This window comes from Chlorocebus sabaeus, chromosome 22 (assembly GCF_047675955.1).
Source record: "Chlorocebus sabaeus isolate Y175 chromosome 22, mChlSab1.0.hap1, whole genome shotgun sequence".
NCBI classification, from domain to species: domain Eukaryota; kingdom Metazoa; phylum Chordata; class Mammalia; order Primates; family Cercopithecidae; genus Chlorocebus; species Chlorocebus sabaeus.
The window spans coordinates 14,612,320-14,617,894 of NC_132925.1; positions in this window are offsets into that span (position 1 = coordinate 14,612,320).

A 5,575-nucleotide genomic window follows, 5' to 3' on the forward strand; every position below is an offset into this window, starting at 1 on the left:
AGCCTTTCATGCTAAACACTCTCAATAAGGTAGGCACGGATGGAACATATCTAAATATAATAAGAGCTATTTATGACAAACCCATAGCCAGTATCATACTGAATGGGCAAAAACTGGAAGCATTCCCTTTGAAAACTGGCACAAGACAAGGATGCCCTCTCTCACCACTCCTATTCAACATACTGTTGGAAGTCCTAGCCAGGGCAATCAGGCAAGAGAAAGAAATAAAGGGTATTCAATTAGGAAAAGAGGAAGTCAAATTGTCTCTGTTTGCAAATGACACAATTGTACATTTAGAAAACCCCATCATCTCAGCCCAAAATCACCTTAAGCTGATAAGCAACTATAGCTAAGTCTCAGGGTATAAAATCAATGTGCCAAAATCACAAGCATTCCTATATACCGATAACAGACAAACAGAGAGCCAAATCATGAGTGAACTCCCATTCACAACTGCTAACAAGAGAATAAAATATCTAGGAATCCAACTTACAAGGGATGTGAAGGACCTCTTCAAGGAGAACTACAAACCACTGCTCAAGGAAATTAGAGAGAATACAAACAAACGGAAAAACATTCCATGCTCATGGATAGGAAGAATCAATATTGTGAAAATGGTCATACTGCCTAAAGTAATTTATAGATTCAATGCTATCCCCATCAAGCAATCATTGACTTCCTTCACAGAATTGAAAAAAAAAAAAAAAAGCACTTTAAATTTCATATTGAACCAAAAAACAGCACACATAGCCAAGACAATCCTAAGCAAAAAGAACAAAGCTGGAGACATCACACTACTTGAATTCAATCTATACTACAAGGCTACAGTAACCAAAACAGCAAGGTACTGGTACCAAAACAGATAAGTAGACCAATGGAACAGAACAGAGGCCTCAGAAATAACACCACACATCTACAACCATCTGATCTTTGACAAACCTGACAAAAACAAGCAATGGGGAAAGGATTCCCTATTTAATAAACGGTGTTGGGAAAACTGGCTGGCCATATGCAGAAAGCTGAAACTGGATCCCTTCTTTATACCTTATACAAAAATTAACTGAAGATAGATTAAAGACTTAAACATAAGACCTAAAATCTTAAAAAACTCTAGATGAAAACCTAGGCAATACCACACAGGACATAGGCATGGGCAAAGACTTCATAACTAAAACACCAAAAGCAATGGCAACAAAAGCCAAAATTGATGAATGGGGTCTGGTTAAACTAAAGAGCTTCTGCACAGCAAAAGAAACTACCATCAGAGTGAACAGGCAACCTATAGAATGGGAGAAAAGTTTTGTAATCTATCCATCTGACAAAGGGCTAATATCAAGAATATACAAAGAACTTAAACAAATTTACAAGAAAAAACAACCCCATCAAAAAGTGGACAAAGGATATGAACAGACACTTCCCAAAATAAGCCATTTATGCAGCCAACAAACATATGACAAAATGTTTATTATTACTGGTCATTAGAGAAATGCAAATCCAAACCACAATGAAATACCATCTCACACCAATTAGAATGGCAATCATTAAAAAGTCAGGAAACAACAGATGTTGGAGAGGCTTTGGAGAAATAGGAACGCTTTTACACTGTTGGTGGGAGTGTAAATTAGCTCAACCATTGTGAAAGACAGTGTTGCAATTCCACAAGGATCTAGAACCAGAAATACCATTTGACCCAGCGATCCCATTACTGGGTATATACCCAAAGAATTACAAATCATTCTACTATAAAGACACATGCACAGGTATGTTTGTTGTGGCACTGTTCACAGTAGTAAAGACTTGGAACCTACCCAAATGTCCATCAATGATAGACTGGATGAAGAAAATTTGGCACATATACACCATGGAATACTATGCAGCCATAAAATTTGATGAGTTCATGTCCTTTACAGGGACATGTATGAAGCTGGAAACCAACATTCTCAGCAAACTAACACAAGAACAGAAAACCAAACATCGCATGTTCTCACTTATAAGTGGGAGTTGATCAACGTTGATCAATGAGAACACATGGACACAGGGAGGGGAATATCACACATTGGGTCCTGCCATGGGGTGAGGGGTAGGGGAGGAATAGCATTAGGAGAAACACCTAATGTAGATGACAGGTTGATGGGTGTAGCAAACCATCATGGCACGTGTATACCTATGTAGCAAACCTGCTTGTTCTGCACATGAACCCCATAACTTAAAGTATAATAATAATAAAAAGAAATGAAAATTCTAACTTGCTAAAAAAAAATAGTAATTTCATAATACAATCAGAAGCATCAACAGCAGAATAGGTCAAGCTGAGGAAAGAATCTCAGGACTTGAAGCCTGGTTCATTCAATCAACTCAGACAAAAATAAAGAAAAAAGAATTAAAAAATGATGAAAACCTTCAAGAAATATGGTATTATGTAAAGAGACTAAACCTATAAGGCATTTGTGTCCCAGAAAGAGAGAGAGAGAGTAAGCAACTTGTAAAACGTATTTGAGTATATTGTCCATGAAAATTTCACCAAACTTGCTAGAGAGGTTGACATGAAAATTCAGGAAATTCAGAGAACCCCATTAAGATAATATAAAAGATAAACATATCCAAGACACACAGTCATCAGATTCTTCAAGGTCAACATGAAATGAAAAATATTAAAGATAGCTTGAGAGAAGGTGCAGGTCATGTACAAAAGGAACCCCATCAGACTAACAGTGGACTTTTCAGCAGAAACCTTACAGGTCAAAAGTCGTTGGGGACCTATGTTCAGCATCCTTAGAGAAAAGAAATTCTAACCAAGAATTCCATATTCAGCCAAATTAAGCTTCATAAGCAGAAGAAAAATAAAGAAATTTTTCAGATAAGAAATGGTAATGCAAATTATTACCAGCAGCCCTCCCTTACAAGAGGTCCTTAAGGGAGTGTTAAACATGAAACAAAAAACCATTACCTGACACCACAAAAACACACTTAAGTACATAGCCCATTGACATAATAAAGAAACTATACAATCAAGTTTTCATTACAACCAGTCAACAACACAATGTCATGATAAAATCCTCACATATCAATATTAACCTTGAATGTAAATCAGATAATGCCCCAATTAAAAGGCACAGAGTGGCAAGTTGGATAAAGAAGCAAGATCCACCTGTAGGCTGTCTTCAAGAGACCCATAGGCTCAAAGTTAAGGAATAAAAAAGGTCTATTAAGCAAACAGAGAAAAAAGAGCCAGGGTTGCTATTCTAATTTCAAACAAAACAAACTAAACCAACAATAATTAAAAAGGACAAAGGAGGGCCTTACACAATAATAAAGGGTTCAGTTCAACAAGAAGACTTAACTATGTTAAATACATATGCACTCAACACTGAAGCACCTAAATTCATAAAACAAATTCTTAGAGACCTATGAAGAAACTTAGATAGCCACACGATATTACTACCACTAATTATAGATAACCACACACAGTAGACTTCAACACCACATGAAGAGTGTTAGAAAGATCATTAAGGCAGAAACTCACAAAGATATTCAGAATCTAAACTCAACACTTGACCAAGTGGACCTAACAGACATCTGCAGAACACTCCACCCGAAAAAATATATATTTTCCTCATCTGCACATGTACATACTCTAAGATCAAACACATGCTTAGCAATAAAGCAATTCACAACAAATTTAAAAAAACACTCAAATCATACCAACCACACTCTTGGACCACAGTGCAATGGAAATAGAAATCAATACCAAGAAGATTTCTAAAAACCATACAATTATGTGGAAATTAAATAACTTGCTCTTTAATGACTTCTGGATAAATAATGAAATTAAGGCAGAAAACAAGAAATTCTTTGAAATAAATGAAAACAGAGATACAACATGCCAGAGTCTCTGGGACAGAGCTAAAGCAGTGTCAAGAGGAAAGTTTATAATGCTAAAAACTCACATCAAAAAGTTAGCAAGATCTCAAATTAACAATTTAACATTGCACCTACCAGACTGAGCAACGTGGTGAAACCCTGTTTCTACAAAAAGTTCAAAAATTAGCTAGGTGTGGTGGTATGCGCTTGTGTCCCAGCTACTTTGGAGGCTGAGGCAGAAGAACTACTTGAGCCCAAGAGGCGGAGGTTGCAGTGAGTTAAGATCATACCATTGCACTCCAGCATGGGTGATGGGAGTAAAACTCTGTCTCAGAAAAAGAAAAGAAAAAGAAAAAAGAGAGAAAATATTCGAATAAACACAATGAAAAAGTACAAAGAAATATTATACCAACCCTACAAAAGTATAAGAAACTCACTGAAACTATTATGAACACCTCTATGCACACAAGCTAGAAAACCTACAAGAAGCAGATAAATTCCTAGAAACATACAACCTCCCAACACTGAACCAGAAAGAAATTAAATTCCCAAACATACTAATAATGAGTTCTGAAATTGAAGCAGTAATAAAAATATCTACCAATCAGTAAAAGCCTTGAACCACACAGGTTTACAGCCAAATTCTAGGGGATGTATAAATGAGTTGCTACCAATCCTATGGAACGTATTTCAAGAAAACTCCTCTCCAACTCATCCTGTAAGACAAGCATTATTCTAACACCAAAACTTGGCAGAGACACAACAACAACAAAAAACATCAGACCAATATCTCTGATAAATATAGACAAAACAATACTCAACAAAATACTAGAAAATCAAATCCAGCAGCACATCAAAAAGCTAATGTACCATGATCAAGTAGGCTTTATTCCTGTGATGCAAGGTTTGTTCAACATACAAAATCAATAAATGTGATTCGGAACTAAAAACACAAGCCACACGATCATTTCAATCGATGCAGTAAAGGCTTTTGACAAAATTCAAGATTCCTTCAGCTAAAAATCCTCAAAAAACTAGGAATCAAAAGAACCTCAAAATAATAAGTCATCTATAACAAATCCACAGCCAACATCACACTCAATGAACTAATTTTGGAAACATTCTTCTTGACAATCAAAACAAGACAAGGATGCCCACTTTCACTACTCCTGTTCCACATAGTACTGGAAGTCCTAGTCAGAGGAATCAGGCAAGAGAAAGAAATAAAAGTCATTAAACAGGAAAAGAAAAAGTCAAATGATCTCTCTTCACAGATGGTATAATTCCCTATCTAGAAAACCCCATAGTCTCTGCCCAAAGGCTCCTAGAACTGACAGACGAAGTTTCAGGATACAAAATCAATGTACAAAAATTAGTAGCATTTCTATACACCAGGAACATCCAGGTTGGGGGCGGTGGCTCATGCCTGTAATCCTAGCACTTTGCGAGACTGAGGCAAGCGGATCACCTGAGGTCAGGAGTTCGAGACCAGCACAGCCAACATGGTGAAACCCCATCTCTACTAAACATACAAAAATTACCCAGGTGTGGTGGTGAGCACCTATAATCCCAGTTACTTGGAAGGCTGAGGCAGGAGAATTGCTTGAACTTGGAGGGCAGAGGTTGAAGTGAGCCTATGCCACTTCACTCCAGCCTGGGCAAAAGAGCGAAACTCCATCTCGAAAAATAAATAAATAAATAATTAAAATATCTA